Source organism: Mycetomoellerius zeteki, unplaced genomic scaffold, assembly GCF_001594055.1.
Source record: "Mycetomoellerius zeteki isolate Tzet28-1 unplaced genomic scaffold, Tzet1.0 scaffold206, whole genome shotgun sequence".
In the NCBI taxonomy this organism is placed as follows: domain Eukaryota; kingdom Metazoa; phylum Arthropoda; class Insecta; order Hymenoptera; family Formicidae; genus Mycetomoellerius; species Mycetomoellerius zeteki.
This window is the reverse complement of record NW_017257021.1, coordinates 154,654-176,851: the sequence shown is the minus strand read 5'-3', so window position 1 is coordinate 176,851 and position 22,198 is coordinate 154,654. Positions and strand designations below refer to the sequence as shown.

Below are 22,198 nucleotides of genomic sequence, written 5' to 3'. Positions count from 1 at the left end.
TTTTAATTTGCATTTGATGGATACCTTGTGGTCAGACCAAATTAGTTGCCACCAAATCAGCATATAAAAAACATTTTTGTACGCGCGCGAGTTAGTTTCTTTGTAAAAAAAATATCGAATTAATAGATATAGAAAGAAGATCCGTTTCGCCTTTAAAAGTTACAGTAGACTAATTGAGTTATTAGATGAAGCAAATACTTCAGATTATTCTTTCTGTATGCACGTGGAGACGATTATTGTGGCGATTGGTGCAATTGAAAACTTGCCGGAACGATTCGGGTATAGAGTATATTTCAAAGAGAACGTTGCGTCATGTGGGTTTTGAAGAGCATTCTTCGTCCTTAGGCCGCAACAATGCCGCCATTACACGCGTGACAGTCGCTCACGCTCCAATAAAACTCACCAAAAACCTGTCTGAAGTCCACAATGCTTGGACTTGATGCGTTGGTCAGAGTTGGTATGCACGACATATTTCTTGATCGCAGACTACAATCATCTTAGCCAGTTTTGTCCTTGTGATTGGAAATGAACACACAGATTTATTTATCGAATTGGTATTAAAAATTTATCAATGTTCTGAAAATATTAGTGATGCACCTTTCGATTAATCTTAGGTCAATGATTATCTATTATTTAAAATGTATGACAATTGAAACAGATCACTTTAAAAGTAATATAATACTAAACTATAATGTGAACATTTTTTAGCAAACGTAAAAAATCTTTCAAAAATATTCTACTTTTTCTAATCGGATTTATAAATCAAATTTCTGTTTTATTTTTATTATTTTTCTATTATTTATAATATGTACATTACCTTATTTGAATGTTATTTTTATATAAATTCGTTTAACGATGTTGTATTCACAGTCTACTATTAATCAATTGTAAAATGATGCTTATTCATACATATAGTACATGCTATTCTTTCACTTTTTCACACCACGAGATTTTATATAAAAATTACAAAATATAAAAATTTCCTTAAGGAGGGGGAACACTGTAGAGACCGTAAAATTAAAGGTACTTTTTAAAAGAAAACAATACACGTAAATGAAATTTGGTTTTATTTATACAAAAATACATGTTTTAATATGTACGTAAAAAAAAAATAGAATCCGATATTTCCATTTTTGTGTCTTTTAGAGCTGACGCTAGTAGGTCTTAAAAAAAAAGAGGGATGAGCTGGTTGACACGATTCCTGCAAAACAGTTGACCAGAAATAAAAAAATCAAAATTATTTTTAAAATATATTATACCATAGATCACTCATTTCTGTCTCATCGTAAGGAATTTTAAATTTTACAAAATTTTACAAAAGCTATTGAACTTTTTTAAAAAAAAAGTCACATTTTGATCCTTTTTTATTCTATTTTTTAACATCTAAAAAATCCATAATTTTGTTAAAAAAAAACTCTACAATAGGCTTTTTTTTACACGTATTTTGAATTTTTTTTAAACCCCCGATTGGAGTAAAACTGATCAAGATATGTTGTCAACCAAATCGGAAAAAGTAGTTTTGAGAAAAATGTAATTAAAGTTTCTGTATTGGATTACATGTGGATGAAATGGAATATATTTGGACTAACGTCTATTCAGCGATTCCTGGGCCATAAAGTAACCCCTCCAATTCCAAAATTCGATCCTGGAATTCGGAATTAGCTTGTCGGCGTAAAGTACGAGCCTCTTTCTTCATTTCTTGCGCTCATTGATTAGTAACTGCCAATCATCGATTTCTATGCAATATTTATACATTTGTTCGCCGATTTGTACTCCAAGTTCCTTCAGAATTTGCAAGAGACCATCATTGAATAGTACTGAACAGTATTTTTATTTTATTTTAGCAAAAAAAATGAGCTTTCTGAATTGCTTACTCACTTCTTACCTAACTATATGCGTGAAGTTAGCATATGTTTTACAACATGGCGCAATATATAATATATGCTAACTTCACGCATATAGTTAGGCAAAAAGTGAGCAAGCAATTCAGCAAGCTCATTTTCTTGCTAAAATAAAATCAAAATGAATCACAGATGTCCAATCGAGTTGACTAACGGAAAATTCTAATCTCTGACATTTCTTGAAATTTTGATCTCAAATTTTCAGAGGACATTCTTGAAATGTGTACATCACACATCTATTAAAATGAAAATCTAAAAATCAATTTTTTGAAAATTCCAGTGTTTCCCCCCTTAAATTCAAAGAATTTAGAACAGATTTCCTTGTACCTATATACTTGTCTTATCTCTCTTTGTTTATTTTTATTATCCCTCCTCTTTCTCTCTATTTGGTTTTTAAAGAAATCCTTCTAGCCTTTAAGAAATCTGTTTAAATCGTTTCAATAAACTGTTTGTGACGCATTTAACACTCGTTACGTCAAGCCATTTGTAATCAACGTCTAGTAGCCACTAGCACCTGCTGCATAAGTGGATGTACGTTAAAAGTTGAAAGTCGTGTATGCCTACGATTCTTATCTCGTGCTCTACACTATCTGTAACAGTGAATGCAGCTCGTATTCGATCGGCTTGTATCGAAATAATCGCGTGTCACCGGTTCTCCGCGAGAACAGACGTAAGTCGCGAGCGAAGACCGAAAGCCTCTCTGGGAGAGAGATCATCGATATGAGAAAGAGTGCGCGCATTCGAGACGTAGCGTGGCCCCTCGTACACGCCATCCATTGCTTCCAACGTGAATGCGATCGGACACTCGAAATGACACGAAGCCGGCAGTAGACCGCGCTATGCCACAAGCGTGCAATTATAGCAAGTCATTGGGTCCATTGTGCTGGTTCTACCAGACCTTCTCGGAGAAAAAGAGAAGCCCCTGTCTTTCTCATTGTTCCTTCTCGACGGATAGCAGCAGTGTAGTGGCCCCACTGTTGATAAAACAGATAAACGTGTCTCGGCGACTCACGATGGATCTAAGTCTACTTGACTCGGAAAAAAAAAAATATATATATATATATATAAAGGAGATTTCGATTACGTAGACTACGTAGATTACGTAGATCTTATCGAACGTTTCTTTACCTCGAAACTTATTGATCGCTTAATGTATACGAAATTGTGCCTTTTGAATAACAAACTGTCCACAATAAATTACAGTATAGATATCATGTTAAATTGATCAATTGACAAATGCACAATATCATAACATAATACATTCGTATTCGCGTTACACGTAGGTACTTATTTAGCGATAAATAAAAAAAATATATATAGGTCCTATTGTAACTCATTGTCAAGTTAGATAAGGTGCGCAAATAAAGAGCCTTTTCTACATTACTAGAGATTAGTATATAACAATAGGGTTCAACGTGAAAATAAAAAAAAATGGTTCCACCATATTATCTTTTATTTTTCGACATCAATGTATATAAACATTTTCGCGATGTAGAATTGACGGAAACAATTCTTCCCAAAGACGTAATCGGTATTGTACCATTAAATTATCGTCTGATGTTTAAAACTCCTACGAGAAGACGACTGCGGCGTTACGCTTAGTGGGGAAAAAGTCCGACCGAATTGCATCAAATGAAGTCACAACTCGGACAGCGGGTGGTCGGCACGGCACAGCGGATTCCTTCGACTTGGTCGGAGCACACATCACGAGATTGTATTGTGTGGGACCGCGAGGAGAAGGAGTGCTGCGCCGTGGGATTTTCTAGAGGCGGCATCTTTCATCTCTGCCAACCCCCTTTGGATGCGCTGGCCGCCCCCGCAGGACTTTCTCGCGCATTATATGCCGCTACGATACCACCGCCCCGTGTCGCATAGCCGACTCTGACGAGGCGTGTATACGTGATCGCGCTACCGTGCTCACAATCACGAAGAAAAAAGGGAACGCGAGCGGAAAAATGACACATCAACCGAAAGAGCTTCTATAGACCGAAGGTGTCAAACGCGCCGACACCTGATCAACGATCTTGTCGCGTCTTCTTTTGAAACTTAGCTAACAAGAGATTTAATTATATACATATTTACTTTTTCTCATTCTTCTTTTTATCATTCTTACAATTTATTATATAAGATATGTTTTTGTTTTAATTTTGTATACGTTTGTATTTTTAAAAGATTTGTTTTTTCAACATATTGTATATGCAATATACAGAATGCCCTGAATTTAAATGACCAAACTTCGTGTAGAGGATCGATAAACTAAGAAAAAAAGTTCTTTAAAGATATGTTCATTTTTGCCTGAAAAAATAGTAAAGAAAAGACAAAATGTAGTTTTCATTTTCTTATTTATTATTTATTCATTCACACTTATTTATTCACGTTGTCATTTGCTTAATTCAAATATTGTTCAAAATGTTGGCCTCTTGTAGCAATACATCTTGTACTGATAATTCGTGTTACAGTCAAATGATCTGGTCAACATAATGATTTGCCGATCCGGCACTCTTCTGTCTGGAAATCGGCACATATACATATACTCTCGCACTGCCTCTGAAGCATTATCGCTAAAGTCATACACGAAAGCAATAATATTCTGAATCGTGGCTGCAATGCACGAAATATCATCAGATCAGTGTTTGGCGGCAACACGAACTGTCCGTACTAGATGCAATGTCATTACTATACAAGAAGCCAATATTTTGAACAATACCTACATTAAAAAAATGACAATGATGTGAATAAATAAGTAATAAATGAATACAAAAATGAAAATAACGTTTTGTCTTTTTTGCGATTTTTTTTCCAAAACGAAGCAAAAACGAGCATATCTCTAAAGGACTTTTTTTTCCTTACAATTAGTTTATCGATCCCTAACACGCTTCCGAAGTTTGACCATTTAAATTCGGGATACACTCCGTATATAATATATACACTACTGCCAAAACAAATACTAAGAAATTTTTATTATTTTATCGAGTTTGAAAAATTGATATGTTAATATCAAGTTATTATCAGATATAAATTATTATTAATTCTTCGACATGTTACAATTATTAAGTAGTAAATGGAGAGGAGAAAGTAACAATAATTATATGTTAGAATTTACCAGAGTGAATAAGAAATAAAAGTACTTATATATTTTTAAAAAGCTTGCAAGACAAACGAAAACGAATAAAATAAATTAAATTCAAACTTTTTTATAAAGACTATAATTGAGCAATTGGATTAAAGCCTAATTAAAGAAAGCTTTAATTTTTACATCGGAGATAGATAGCCTACGTAAAATAAAATATACAATTGACAAGAAAGAAAGAGGAAATACAATAGGTAACAATCATTATGACAGACATTCTTCGTGATATCGTAAAAGCTATAATAATAAAAGGTATAACATTTTCGTAGATTGTAGACAGCGGAAAGTTTCACTGCAATTTCTACATAGCTCAACATGTCCCGTTCCGACCCATTCGCATATTTAACAGAACATCAACATAGAGTGAGTGATGATTCTACCTTTGAATTTATTTCTTTAATTACGAAGGAGCGTGCAGAAACACATCTCGATTCTTCTTGCGCGTATACACATATACACTTCTGAAGTCGCTGCACGATCTTGATGATTCGTTATTCGAGTTTGATCGATTGGCCGATGCCAAGGTATGATTTAGACCTCGTGCGCTTCAGATACTAACGTGTGTTTTCGAACTAGAGTCTTCGTCAAAAAACTCTGATCTTATATTGTAGAAAAAAAACACTTATGCGCTTATCTGGATCCACAAAAGTTATTTGTCTGTTCGATCGTTTTTCCAGCAGGATGAAAAGGAAAAGATTGAAGCTTTATTATGAAAAAAGATTTATTGTGGAAATTGTTGTCTATAACAATAAATTTTTAGTTAGCACATTATATTGTATACATATACTTATTATTTTTAATTGTAAATATATAAATCAATTTTATTGTTTGTTTAATTTCTTTTCAGGATAATTTGAATAAATAAAATTGAGAAATAAAAAGTCTACACATTTTTTCGCTGTTCTAGTAAGCGGCACATAAACATGTTTTTAAAAAGGAGAAAGGGAGAGATTTATTGATTAATTATAATTAACCTTTATTAGCCTCCTCACATACATTTCTAATACATATAATATTCTGTTATTTATTTATTTATCTAAATTAGATTCTTTTACCATTCTTTTAACATCTCAATTCTTTCAGAACGCTTTGTCCCTGTCGGTAAGGCGTTATATATTTTTCTTCAGAACATCCTTTCTTGCTTACTGTTTGTCTTACTGAAATTGTATTGCAAGGTTTTCAACCTATCTTATCTGTTTCCCACTTATACACTGTAAAAAGTGCAACGTTTGAAATACTTATATTTAAAACATATTGTCCAAAACAAATATTCCCGATAAAAAATTTTTCATGCTTGTATATATATAAATATATGTAAGTATATATAAACGTGTACAAACATTCATAAACATATATTATTATATATGAAATATATATATTCATGTCCTTCCTTTCGTGAAATTGCTATTTATAATAGTATAATAAAAATAATTATATTAAGAAAACACGTATTAAGAAAACATAAAAGAAATTAAAAGGATAATTTTAGCATTGTTTAAAAATGTCAAGTTTGAAGAAAGATAAAAAAAATTGCTCATATATAATTATATATAAAATATACATATATGAACAATTTTTTTTTACACTTCTCCAAACTTGTTTCTTCTTTCTAAAAGAAACAATGCCAAAATTACTTTATAATTATTCTTTTATGCTTTCTCATTATTATTATTCTTATTCAATACATAAAAAAAGAACTTTTCGAGCTCGGTTTGTACATGTATGCCGTGACTGTGTATTAATATAAAAAATTATAATAATTATAATATATATTATATCATTTTTTATGTGTTAAATGATATTCCATCGAGCTTCGCGACACAAGTTTGATTATTATTACTATTATTATTATTATTATTTTTATTATGTTAAACACAATTTTACAAAAGAAAGAAGGACGTATAGACATGTACGTACATATTTCATATATAATTATATACATATGTTTATGAATGTTTATACATGTTTATGTATGTTTCTATATTTACATATATTCATGAAAAGTGCATGAAAAATTTTTTACTGGGTTTAATAATAAAAAATGTTACAGTTTTAAACGTTTTAGCGTTTTAAATTTAAACATCTTAATGTTTTAATTATTTAAAACACGCTAACAAATAGGGATGCACCGGATCGTAAAATTATACCGAATACCGGACATCGGATATCGGACATCCGGTGTCATTTTTTTCGGATATCCAGTCGGATATCCAATATTTCTCTTTATTATCCCTAACCGCCGAATATCTAGAAAGTGGATTCCAAAAAAAGAAACAGCAAGGGAAACATAGCGATAATAATTTTTCTTTATCTTTCCAACATAAAAAGAAAAAGAGGAAAGCTGAACTGTGCAAGAAATTCAGTTGAAAGAAATAAAATTCTGCATTAACGTGACGTAAACTGTCAATACAAAATTTTAATCGGATACTATACTTATATGTATATAATAATGGCATCCGGCTATCCGGCCGGATAGTAAAAAAAATGTCGCATAATGCCAGATACCGGATATTTCCCCGATATCTGATGCATCCCTAGTAGGTATACATATACATATGTATATATAGGTATTACATTAATCTGTAAGGTCTTAATCGCGATACAATTTTAAGCCTAATGAATCGATGTGATTATCTCTTTAAGGATTAGTAAACATTATTTAATGTAAATGCAAATCTACTTGATTGTAATTTGTTTGTAAATTTAATATTCTAGAACAATTTTTTGTTTTGTAGAATTAATAAAAGTACAATAGTAATTAATAAGAAGCTTATAAGCTTACACTGGATGTCAATGTGAAAGGTTAGTTATTTTAAAAACGTCGATTTAATGAATGATAAAAGTATTTTTTTGTGTCACACAGTCAAAGTGTTAACTTTAGTAAACGTATACACTTACTAGTCGATGTGTACATTTACGTATAGCAAATGTATACACTGACTACAACAGACTACAATAAATGTATAATACATTCACTGAGTTAACACCTTGACTGTGACATATGCACAAAATAGGCCACATTTCTGTTATACGATATTCTATTTATGAACTGGGCACAGAAAAATAATTGTCTTCTTTGTTTTTCAATGATTATCCGATCGATAAATCTGAAATAATTATACACTTCTATGATAAATTTGTATCGTTTTTTTGAATTTATTATACACGATATTATTATTGTAAATGAAATTTATGGCGAAGGCTTTATAGATCGATTTATTGTCAAGAATCTATGAGATCTTGGTTAGGAATACAATAATTAAGGGCTACCTGGGTTTTACCACCCGCAGTGAGAAATCATTGTCTCGTGCGCCAGGTAGCAAAACGCAACCGGTACATCGAGATCCTTTCCGATCTTCTGTACCTTCGTTTCCCATTAATCAACGTCGGCACGCGAAATTAATTGGCCGGGATCAATGTTTTGGCACTCAGCTCCTCTTACGAAACGAACACAACGATGACGCAACAAACAAACGGAGATAATCGTGTAGCATACTCTGAAAAGAAAAAATAAAGAGAAAGATAATAGAATGACGTCTAGAGAGTTTTTAAAGGAATATTATGAAAGACACTGTCCTCGCTCAGCTATTCCTCAGTTTTTCGGTGACGAAGAAAATTTCAGTGGCGCCATTATGTCGCCATTATGATCTTTTTGTACGACTTCTTCTTATGTACGTAATGAATATTAAATGCTTCAGACATGCGAGACAAATGACGTATATTGAGAGACTGGTTTCTTTTCAAATAAATATCTTTACGTATAAATATCTACAACGGTGAATTTTGCGTTATTAATGCAAAATATCATGCAATAAGTATGAAAAACAAAATAAGTTCAAAATAAAGAATTTGCGTAAACATTTATAAACATTTATAAATACTTATTAAAATCACTATATTTAAAAAAAAAAAATTATTAATTGTTTACCATTCACGTGTCTTATTAGGGAATACAAACGTGTAAATCTTGATATCTTTAAGGATTCACATTTGTATCACTCATATATCTATCTTATGAAAGAGATATATCGAACATATACTCTCATTGTCAGTAATAAAAAGTATTAAGAGCCGGTTGTTCCACTTTTTGGTAAATTTTACCTGTTGAGTAAGTAGCAAGATTATTCAATCACATGCGTAGATTGCCAGATTTATCTAACAGGTAAAATTTACCAAAGGTGGAACAACCGGCCCTAAATGTTTCAACCTATCTAAAAATCCAAATGTTTCTAAATACATTTTTATACAGAATTTTTGCTTTCCTATTGTAAGATCTTAAATATACTTTCGAAATAGTTATTTTGATGATGTAATTACATAAGCAAAGCCATTGCTGACATATAAGGCACCTTCGTGCAAAAATAATTTTGCCTTAATATTCTTTTATCAACCTTTTAAACAAGACACCTCCTAATCTCTTCCACATTACGACAAAATATTTGGCAAACCCTAGATCGCATTACGTACTAACAAACATGGACCATCCACACGCAGTACACAGAACGACAGAAGCAGAAATACAACGTCCTGAGTCCAAATAAACGGTTCAACCGATTTTACTCCACATGATCAAAAAACGCATTTAATAAGAGCTTGCTCAATGCTATATCTGCATTGGTCAAAAGACCCAATTTTTGAGTGACTCCTAATAGGATTCCAAAAGAAGAAATTATTAGTCAAATAGAGTCAACCATCTATAATCTCCCTGCTGCAGAGTAAGCTGACAACGAACACAGGTAGTTAATATCCTTCGTAAGGAGCCTCCAGTATCCAACATCGCCCGAGAAGAGCGGCTGACACTTCGGGAACTGAACAAGGACGAAGACATCGTCGTACTTGTCCAGCGGACAAAGGCAATACGACATGTGTTCATGAACACATCAGACTACAGGATAAAGATGGAAATCCTTCTTTCGGACGAGATATACACCAGGCTGAATAAACCCAACAAACAAGATTACACAGAACACCATTTGTCTTTGTTCATCCAATTCGATACAATAATTTGCTTCGATGACAATAGAAACAGTAGGTCCGTTGCTTGAAATCACCAAAAAATTTTGCATTTAAAAGAAGATAAATATGTACCTATTCAACAGTTGTCAAATTTGAAGCTCAACATTGCAATGCAAGATAATAAAAATGATAGAGAGGTCAATAATATGAGCAAATTTTGAGGTCAAAATTTAAAACTAGCTTATTAAAATGTCAAATGAATAATTTAAAACTAGTCTTTCAACATTATACAATATATAGTGTGTTTCAACTTTACTTAGTCTTCATCAGCCATTAGATTACAAATAATAAAGAATTAAAAGAATAAAAGTATAGTAAATTTATAAAGACATCAAAATGAAAGAAAATGTTAGAGTGATTCGTAATCATAATGTAAAAGATAAAAGCCACATCAAAGACGAGGACGTATTACAAAACTAAAATTTAGAGTATAATCAATGCACATTCTTCGTTATAAATCGTTAACACAGATTCAAAATGAACTATTTTTTTGTTCAATGGCAAAAGAGTAGAACCAGGAGAATAAAATTTATGTGTGAAGTCATCAAATGATATATGTGTCTAAACAGTGTCAAAAATGCAAACAATACTCACAATTTTATAGAGAAGATTTATAAGAATTGAATAAAAATTAAAAATTGAAATATATACGGACGTCGAAGAGACAAAGATGTTGAGTGCAAAAAGTACAAGCAACGCGATCAGACCTAGTATTACACGATCGGTAACACGAGATCGCCGAAGTCTTTGGAAACCAAGGGGATAGTGGAGAGTGAATATTCTCTTTAATATTCTCTTTAGATATTACGGAAAGATGGATGCGAATCGATAAATATATCATATATACACGACAATACCTTCGGGATGCACTTGTAGGCGTTTGCTTAAGTCCATTATACAATTCAATTTGTTAATAGTTCTATTGATCCTTTGTGATCGATAGACATCTGACTTGACTCGATAGAAACAAGGGGCGGTACATTTCTGGTACGATTAAAGAGCTGAGGAATCCTTTTAGCTAGCCGCATTTGAATACGATGGCGCAATTATTATCCTCTATTGATCGCCGATGCTTATCATCAGTTATTCTTTTATTTTTTTTTCTCTATCTAATACCAATATATTATATACTTTAGCTTTCAATTCGTAACGTTACGTGTTATCGTAATACTAATCCAACCTGTTATATGTTGTATTAATCCAACCTAACTGGCAATGGAATGAAAATATCCGTTTTGGTCGCCGCCACCGACAACGAGCAACATCTCCTACCTTATTGTTCCGTCGACAAGCGCACGGCAAGCTCACGGCCTGGCGAGGACATTGTGCACATCAGAAAGGAGGTTCGCACGACGGTAACCTGATCGACTTATCAATAACCACGTAATTATAGTACTAAAGAGTTGGTAGGGCTCAAAACAAGCCATAATAAGACATAAGCGTCTTTCCCACAAGTAATCTTATATCCCTGACGAAGGAGACCCGTGCCGCGTCTTTCAACTTTCAGCCTTTAGCTCGACCGAGGAAGTTTCCTTAAAGATAGAAAAAGAGAACTCTGCCCCTCACACATATACATGTGAGTTATACGTACCCTATGTACGCCAAGTATCCTCTTCTCTCTTCGTTCCATCGCTTCTCGATTCTTTTTGATCATTCCGTCTCGAGATCCTTTCTTTTGTACCTCTCCATCGCAAAGTGAGCAATGGAGTTTTATATTTAAGGCCCTATTGAAGTTTCTTCTATTATTACGCTGGTCCTTGTTTTGGTTTCATTGCCTTTGTGGATAAATTAATTTACGACCCAATTATCAATTACCTGTGCGACTCATTCGATAACCGCTCGCTTTCTACTTACATAAAAACATTACTTCTACTATTTTAAAAAGGAGAGTAAAATACGTACAAGAGCTTCGAACTTTGAGCGAAATTTCACGTAACAAGCTAATTTTCTAGAGCGGAAAAAGACTGATAAAAAAACAACGGTAGAATTGCAACAATAAAACGCGATTTGACAAACCGTGATATGAAAAATATTAGATTATACTTAATTCTTAAATAATTAAAAATAATTAATGAAATTTTAACTTAAACTTTAAAGGTTACATTTCTTATAAACGGCCCGATAATGTTCAATAATATATATATCAAAAACTTACGTACAAAATATTATATAAAGTAAAAATAACAGTGAAAATAAACTTGTTCGTTTTGTGTTGACAACCGACCAGTGAAATAACAAATTCATTTAATATCCTTTCGAATTAATGACGCTGAGGGTTGTTCTCAAAAACGACAAACAGCAATTTTTTTAAAGAATTTATACGTATTATTCTAAAAACATGAGATATATACATATACACAGTTTTGTGTTGTTTAATCTACATAAAAGTATATGTATAATAAAAAGCACAGGATTTATGTGAACCATCATCTATTTCTCTTATAGTAGTTATAAAAATTAAATAATATTAATATCATTTTTCAGACCGGCGCGCGCGGGCGTATGTGAGAGACACACCGATAAATAAGAGCCCTATACGGTCGAAGCCAGATCTTAAAATGCTTTAAATAATTCAATCTTGAATCACTAAATATGATATATATGTACTTGAAAAACTGTAATTAAACTTATTGCGAAAAATATTACCTCGGCCGGGAGTCGAACCCGGATTTCTCGTATTCCTTACGAGCGTCCTGAGCCATTAGACCACCGAGGCTGGTGGTACAGTTTTTCAGCATATTAATATCTTTGAAATATGATGTCTGATTGAGCATTGAAATTATGATAGAATTTAATTTAATTCGCGAAATTTACTATAGTGGTTTAATTGTGTTTAGTCCGAAAATATTTCGGTGCACAGTTCGTTAGACTACAATTGTGGTATATATGTCAAATACATATATATCATATTTAGTGATTCAAGATTGAATTATTTAAAGCATTTTTAATAATATTAATTTTGATATTATAAAATATATAATCTTTTATTTTCCTTGTTAGGGTGCGTTCAGATTATCGAGCCGAACATCGAGCTGAACATCGAGCCGCGAGCCGAGCTTGCGTCCACACATTCAAAGATCCTACATCCACATTGTCGAAATGAATATAGATTCACATCAAATCTTTGAATGTGGACGCAGGCTCGGCTCGCGACTCGATATTCGGAACGCACCCGAAGGATCCAATAACAAGGCTTGGTCGTTATCATAATTACATAATTACATTACAATAAGAAACGAAATATCTCTCTCTCTCTCTCCTCCCCCTCTCCCTCCTTCCCTTTCCCTCTTGACGAAAGTCTTCAATGTTTGCTAGTGTCTAGATGAAATTATCTAGATAATTAGATCTTCATCTTAGATAATTTAAAAAAAGGTAACATTTTTTTATCTAAAATACAAATGAAGATAATATATATTCTAGTAAAGACAAGATAAAGTTATTTCATCTAAATTATCTAGATAATTTCATCTAGATACTAGCAAATACTGAAAGTCTTTAAATAAAAAGTGTAATGGCCGAGTTGCACAGTTCGATGGCTTGTCCATGTGTAAGTTGAGTGACAAGCTATGAGCTTGGAGGTATGAGAAGGCCTATCTCGAGACCTGCGGCACATCAAAGACGCTAATGTTCATTTCTCTCTTTTTCTTTTCTCTTTCTTTTTTATCTCGTTTTGTCTCGTGCACATACCATTCCTCTCTCTTCACCGTATCTTCCAGACTCCGATTAATGTCCTCCCACCGAAGATCTGAATTTCGCGTGCCCTTCTCCCTCCATTCGTCATTGCTACATAGTATTTACAGATCCATAAATGTATAAAGTGATATGTATGACAAATTATTTATAGACATGCACATGGGTACAGAGAGAGAGAGAGAGAGAGAGAGAGAGAGAGAGAAAATTTCACTTTGCCAGTCTAAAATATAATTTAAAATATAACAAATAGAACTAGTTATAATAGAAACAAATTCAGAAAAGTGGATAAAACGTAATTTTATTATGGAACATTTAATACTTGCAAAAAATATAATGTATAGAGTCTTTGCTTAATTGAATACTTGCAAATGCGATAATGATAGAAAGACAATACTTATTAATAAATGCAAGATTTACATGGGAAAATAGTGCGTTAATAATAGTAGATACATAAGCCCATTGCTCGGATGGCCATCGACGAACACATAAGATCGTATTAAATTCCAGGAGAATCGTCCAGTCAATAAATCTGTTTGCAATTAGCGTAGCTCTGCACGTGAGCGTAGCTCGCATCGATCGTACGCCAGGTCTCAGAATAAATGCCATCATAAGGAACGAGACCCCAATGACCACCCGTCGCGAAGAGATGATTCTGGTGAGAGGAACCGGAAAGTGTGCAAAAAAGCAAAGGTGTATTATCCAGGATTCTATATACAGAGGATTCACTAATCAATACAAATATCTTGACAATTAAATACATTTTAACAAAATATCAATTTCAAAAAATTTTAATAATTTCTTTTAGAGTTGTATATTTTTGATACGCATAAATATTACAAAATGCTATTATACAATTATACGCAAGAAAAGATACTTCCTGCCAATAAATAAAATGTTATTATAAATAATATTATAAATTAAGAAGATAAGAATGTATGACAAACGGAATATAAAATTCTATGGTCTACCATATCTATAGCGCAATATAATATCTTGCGCCTTTTTTCGAAACTTCATTTATATCGCGTCTTTGCCTCATCGGTCCTAATAAATATATATTCCGCGAGCACATAAGGCCCAGCAGGACCTGCCTGATCTACGACACCCGGGAGAACCGACAGAAAAGAAGAGGCGGAAAGAAGGAAGAAAAGGGCTATATATATATATATATATATATATACATTTGTAATGGAGATATCGCAGTCTCGTGACGGTAATCGCGCGACGCGTTATGCAAATAGGATTGCCCTTTACACGCCAAGTTGGATCGTAATTGGCTCTTGCAGAACAGCCGGCTTTCGACTCCGCCGTTTGATTCTCCTTCTTCCGTTCCATCGGCGATTCCTCCTCTCATCAATGTCGCATCGTGTTATCCGTGATAAGTTCTCATCTCGCCTTCGCGAGATTGATATATGGTTAATGCTTGCGAGAAACGTTATCATCGGTTATTCGTTCAACGGTAATCATCTCCATCAATCTAAGTTGCATCAAGAAATTAGTGTCTGAGAGAGCGACTGACAGAGAGAGAGAGAGAGAGAGAGAGAGATGGGGGGGGGGGGGAGAAAAAGGTCGTTTCAACTTTCGAAAGATTCCAAGTTATTGCTTTGTGTTATTTAAGTGTAATACAGCTATCTTTCGAATTTTTAAGTACAATTTGTATACTATTCTGTAATATGAATTTTAACAAGAATAATTGGACAAACATTTGCGAATATACACCTTTTTCTGCATTGTTCTAGAATACGGTTTAGGGTATAATTATATAAGAGTTTATCTTCTTTAGCTCTCCTTCGCTATAATCATTTATGTTTTTTATTTCTTTATATTCATCGTCAAATGCATAATCTCAAAATATTGCTTATACATCTATACCTTTACTAAAATTACTGACTAATCGATCGCGTGGGAAGTAGAAACATTATCGACTTGTGTCGACAGATTCCTGGTTTTGCCTCTATCAAATTATTATCGTGCTACTTTACTTTACAGTGAGATGAATATGCAAATGCATTCTAATTGTTGCATTATTTTTTAAATATAGTTATCGCGTTATCTAGTAAGGCTGTTGTTTGAAAAAGATTCAACGCACGATTATCGCGAATGAATAGTATCGTATAATATCAATCCGATCAACGATCGTGTCCGCGAGATCTTAATTAGAACGCATGACTGGCGAATCGCTTGATTCTCTAACGGCTGTTGCAGTCCTCGAATTTTTCCGAGTAATGCGATCCAACATCCGGTCGATTCCCTCTCGTGCGACTTTCTACACGGTGTAATTAAGTCGTACGGGTGCACTTCCGCCGTAGATGCAATTATGCTAGATTGCGCGAGGCGTACCTACGATTAACGATCAAGCGAGCTACAGACACTGTTCGCCACCGAAGTCGATAAATAACAGATATTAATTCGTGCACCACGGTATCACAATATATCTTGACATTTTTAACAAACCAACTATAAATATGCCGCGTGTATTAAACCCGGGAGCCCTATGTCGCGAGTGCATGCGTGAATCGATTTATTTTCTAGAACGTAACAGAGCAACATTGGAGTTCGGATTAATCTCCTGAAATCTTTCATATATCATAAATTTCATTCTTAATTCTGCGCTTATTAGCGTATTTCTAATAATGTACTAACTATATATAAAAATGTAAGTATATCGAATGATCATTTGCTTGTTCGATTCTAGGACACCATGTATAAGATACAATTTATTTCATTTCCGTTGAGTGATAATATATATAACATGTTAAATTTATCTAGGTAAAAGATATGCGTATATTAATCTGCAGTAGACATTACCTTTATGTATTGTGATACTTAATTATTACTACTTGCGTATTGTACTATATGTACTCTTACTTTAATTTTGACTACATATTTATGTAAGAAGATACAATAAATATAAAGAAGAAATAATATAAGATAGTACAGAGAAAAACAGCTGTCAGAGAAAATAAAAATGAAAATACACACTTTTATTAACATTACATGAAATTAATTGTAAGTTTGTAAAGATAATTTTAATCAAATAGCAATAATGCCAATAGAGAGTCAATACTCATAGTATATGTGTGTATATTTTATTAAAATTGTGTGTATATATATATATTAAAATTATTAAAAATTTTTTGTGTATTATAAATAAATTATAATGGTAAATAAACGCATTTCGACCTTTTTTTTTTAGATCATCCTCAGTACAATCTTAATATTAATTCTTATCCTAACTGCTGTAAGTTAAACATTTAACATAAATGATCCTTGACAAGATCTGTTGAGTAGGTGAAATTGAATGCGTAGTCATATAATAGTCACAAATTCAATAAAAGTCCAGTGGCAATTAATTAATAAGTTGTCAATATACAGTAGACAAAGCAATAAAGAATCGGGTAGTAATTCTTAAGTTAACGTTAAAGTCTTATGATACTGTATCTTTCCTGTATCTCTCTTCTTCAAAATCTATTCTTCAGGTTTATTCTTTCAACTGCATTATGTTATGCTTTCTGCACACAAAATGAAATAAATACTTATAATATCATTAAATGTAGGAGAGGGGGAAAAAAGATGAAAAATACAAATCCGGCTGCAATCCGGAACGAATCAATTGTTTCTGCCTAATATATGCGTGCGCCTATGCAGCAAATATATATCAAATAAAATTATATTCACACTGCGAAAAGAAACCGCAAAGAAATCTGCTTAAAATGAAGAAACGAACGAAATTAGATCATTACTTCCGTTGACTTTATATTGCATGGCATGACGTTGTTACTTCATAAATAGGGTTACCAACTCTTGGTCGTACGAAAAGAGTACATTGATATGCAAAAAGAGTATACTTTCTAAAAAAAAAAAAGGAAAAAAGATGACGAATAAAAAGATGACGAACTTTTTTATTTTAAATGCTGGCATTCAATAAAATGACATTTTTAGAATTTTTATTGACAACGTCTATTCAGTCTTCATAAAGTTACGAATAAATATGTTTCTTTATATTTTACTTCCAGATTTTTTAATGTTAATGTTAATAAAATTGAGAAAATAAAATTGATTCATGTATTTAACATATTTTGCTATTTATAAGTTTCTTCAACAAATATATATAACCAAATCTCTATCAAAACCTCTATATAATATGTAAATAAATATTTATATTTTACATAATGGCCAAAGCCTTAGTACAAGCCAAGCAAAACTTTTTTGTAAAGTAATAAATGTAAATATTAAATAATAATTTTTTAAATTTCGTCTCATTTTTCAAAATAGAGTACAATAAGTAAAAAGTAAGAGTACGCTGTTTTCCGACTTTGAAAAGAGTACATGTACTCTTAAAAGAGTACGGTTGGTAACCCTATTCATAAACACCATTTACGAGAAATGGGAAAAAAACGTCACCAATAAGACATAACTAACACTCTAGTGCAAAGATCTGTTAAAATTAAGCAAGTCGCGTTTCGTCTCAGCTCGGCTTGGCTCGGCTCGATTCGGTTTGGCAAGTCGTAATTGCTCGTGGAAACTTTTAATCGATCGGCAATTTCGCAGCGTCGAAAGAGTCAATTTTATGGCGATATACACGCTCATTACGTGACTCGCGCACCATGTATATCTCCCTGCAATCTACCTGCGTGTACGTCTGTCAGTCGGCCAGGTGTCGATTCGCGCTCACCAGGAGTTCGATGCTAACCGCTCTGTGTAGATCATTATGGCAAAATCATCTATAGCAAAATGAGGATCCATTTTGTCCACGGAACGATCTCCTTCTCTTTCTCTCTTCAATTTTCTTTTCTTTTTTTTTCCACTGCTGCGAGGCGGCAGTCGAATCGGGACTATCAGGACTATTCGAATCGAACCGAGAGTTTTTTTTTACGACCCGTGATTTATCGAGATTCCGCCGAAAGTATCGTCAATCTCCTACTACACAAAGCCTTATAATTCGCTAGATCGAAAAAAAGATATTTTTATATAATGAAAAATAACTTCTATGTATATATTCTTCCATAATCTGTATGCGTTAACCTTAGTAGTTTTGTGGCTTGTAGTTGTAATCTCTCTTTGGAAAACGAAAGACTGTAGGAAAATGCAAGAAAATGTTACATAAATAAATTGCAAAGTTCAGAATTGTAGGGCAAATTGAAAAGAGCGCAAGTCGAAATCGTTAAATATTCTTGAACAATACGTTAGGAAAAACTGTAAAATTTAGGCGGTGTCAAATAGATTTTTTCATATATGATATGCTAACGAGTCGGACTCACGTGACATAGTTTTTTAAACAAACCATCCAAACACGACAAGACGAAGGCAAATGGAACAATGTGCACACAGTACGTGCTCTCGGCACGTTTCTCTCTCGAGTATTTTGATAAGGCGACCAGATCTCGTCGACTCGTCGACTGCATTGTCGGACGCACATGACAGATTCTAACTAAGGGATTTACATAATTAGAATGCCATTATTTTTTCAGATATCGTCGTCAAGTAAACGCTGATTTCTGCGACACGTGCACAGAAAAAATAGAAAACGCCGCTATTTCCTTTTACAAACACGTGTCATTTAAAAAATATTATTCCAAGCATTAGGTGTATTAAACATATTTTCATTAGAATTTTAAGTTTTCTATTTATTTCGTAATATGAATCTGCCCGTTTCCGTTAGATCAATATTTTTTAAATCAATAATGTCATGTTTGTTCCAAGCAACTTTTTTTTTATCGCTTATTATTTATTTAGGTAATTCTCTTATCAAGTCTCTTTGATTCAACCTGTAAACTAGGTTCTCTTTCATCTATACTTTTTATCATCTCTAAAACTCATGTTCGTTTTTTTGATCGTCTTGGATCTGAAGGTATAAAGTACAATGTTGCATTTCGGCAAAGCAGAGATCTTAGGATAAGAGCTACTTTATAATACTTTATATGTACTCCTGCGAGAGGAGTAATGGATCTTCGGAGATTCTTCATCGAACACCACGTGCCCAAGTGGTTACTACGACAATGTATACCCACTTCAACAACCTCATGGCTCTTGCGCCAATCCGGAAACGGAAGGCGACCCTTTTGGAGAAGAGAAACGGAGAGGAAGGACGCGGAAAGCACTTAACCCTTTGTAACTGCACCAGCGCGAGGGGCAAAGATAGAAGCAACCGAATTGAAATTCGATCGTCACCTCTTTTCTATTATCCCACGTACCTAGAAACCAGCAAGAACAGCCTTTGCATCGTTCGAAATTTTGCTGATACTTTTTCATGAAATGCAATTGGTTTTTTTTTTTTTTTTTCCAGTTATACAGGATGTATCTTAAATAACGCCCACTAATCATATAGTGTTATTCCTAATAAAAAAAACTGAATCGAAAAGTCTTCTACCATTTTGCATTTTTCGCAATAGTTAACGAAATATTAATTTCTAAAGATTGCCGAATAAACGGATAAAATCGATGTATAAGACAATTTTAAGATATCTTTCAGTGTTCTTTATGAAATATTTTGAAGATGCTTTTTAAAGAACCCTTAAAGATATCTTAAAGTTGTCTCATACGTCAATTTTAGATATTTTGCTCATTGGGTAACTAAAAAGAATATTGCAAAAATTGCAAAATGGTAGAGGACTTTTCGACTCATAGTGTTTTCGAATGGAGTGGATTTGAACCTAACCTGGGTCAGATCGATGACGTCACGTGCTTTACTTTGATTTCTGATTGGACGAGATTATGATACTTTCGGGTCAAACATGGGTTAACCGAACCGGGTCGGGTTCAAACCCACTCCACTCGAAAACGCTATCAGTTTAGTTCGTTCTACCTACGCACGAGATATTTGGCGGTCATTCTGGAACATCCTGTATATATGTATATATGTATATATACACCGGTTGTAAAGCGTGTGAAAGACGGTTCAACTTTATCTTTTACGACTACAAAAAACATAATATACGTCGTCTACAATACACGAAGTAAGAAATAAGAGTAAGAAATTGCCTAATCACAGTCGAATCTAAGAAGAATAGCCGACTGTGATTGGTCAATTTCTTACTCTTACTTCTTACTCCGTGTATTGTAGACGACTCATAAGGGTGAACGTAAGAATGCAGAACCAATCAGAATACTGTCACATGTTCACGCCGTTATGTGTCGTTAATTTTAAATAGGCATATAATAAAGGCATTTATAAATTCGATTTCATAATATAATAGCAGTAATAATAACAAAAGCACTTTCTGTCTATCCACCATAGTAAACAATCAACATTGCTGTTATCGAAACTGCATTCTAATTGGTTGTCGTAATCTTATAGTTATGAATATTACGACATATCTTTACTCGATTGTAGATTAATATGTTGTACAACATTTACTATTACTCAGGTTGGGAACGTATTTATTTAGGTAATCTAAATTAATTCAAACTGACCAAATGTTTAATAACAGAATATGACAAAATAAAAATTATAACATAATTATGGAGTATGGATTTTATTAATTGATTTAGGATATTAAATAATATACAGGGTGTTTAGAATTTAAATGTCAAAACTTCGGGAGAATGTAGGGAATCGATAAACTGAGAAAAAAGTCCTGTAAAGATATACTCGTTTTTGCTTCGTTTTGAAGAAAATCGCAAAAAAGACAAAAAAAAGTTTTGTTGATCTCGTTAAAAGACTTTAAACAAAAGAACAACATAACTTAATGTACGTACGTTAATTTAAAAGTACGTTTGGGAAAAATTATTTCACGACACAATATTAATTCATAGTAGTAAATGTATTAATGAATGATACTTCTTCCTTTTTCTACTTCTCAATTTAGTATGTCTTGATTGATGTGTAAGTAAGAGGATGTGTCAAAAATCTAGATCTGTGGTCTTTGAGATGGTGCCTATATTGCAGGTAAAAAATTGTACAGCAAACACTAGGTGACAATCCTTTTCAACTACCGAAAAATGCAGGATCGCATTTTCCACTCTTTTGAACTATTCTCTTGCGCCAAACGTTTTACCGGTTGATCGCTGAGAATCAACTGAGGTCTTTCGAGATCCCCTTTGAAGACTACCATCGAGAAACCACCTGGTTTTGGTCTTGAATCGGCTTTCACGCGCAATAAGATCGCCCCTTCCGATTAACGCAGCCATTATCTCCCTAATCGGAAAAAAGTTCAATGACAAGATCTGGTGTCGCGTTCTTACATGCTAGAGTATATACAATAATACAATAGGGGAGAGAGAGAGAGAGAGAGAGAGAGAGAGAGAGAGAGAGAGAGAGAGAACTACAAATCTCATACATATCTTGCCAAAAAGTAATGCTTTTTGTAAATCATTGTAATTGGGAAATCTTGACGTTTTCCCTTATGTCCTCCAATAATTCAATAAATTTTCAAAAAGATTAACGTATAGTCACTACTTTTTTTATACTGTATATATTAATCGACATATAATTTCATCGACATTGTCATTATTAATT

At 33.2% G+C, this 22,198-nt stretch overlaps 1 long non-coding RNA gene across 1 annotated transcript; it reads left to right on the top strand.

The window, feature by feature from the left end:
- The first annotated feature begins 4,138 nt into the window (after positions 1 to 4,138).
- LOC108722519 (uncharacterized) lies at positions 4,139 to 21,369 on the top strand. Its single transcript, XR_001936612.1, has 3 exons — positions 4,139 to 4,169; positions 10,718 to 10,719; positions 21,316 to 21,369. It is a non-coding gene; the product is annotated as an uncharacterized lncRNA (long non-coding RNA).
- Positions 21,370 to 22,198: the final 829 nt, after the last annotated feature.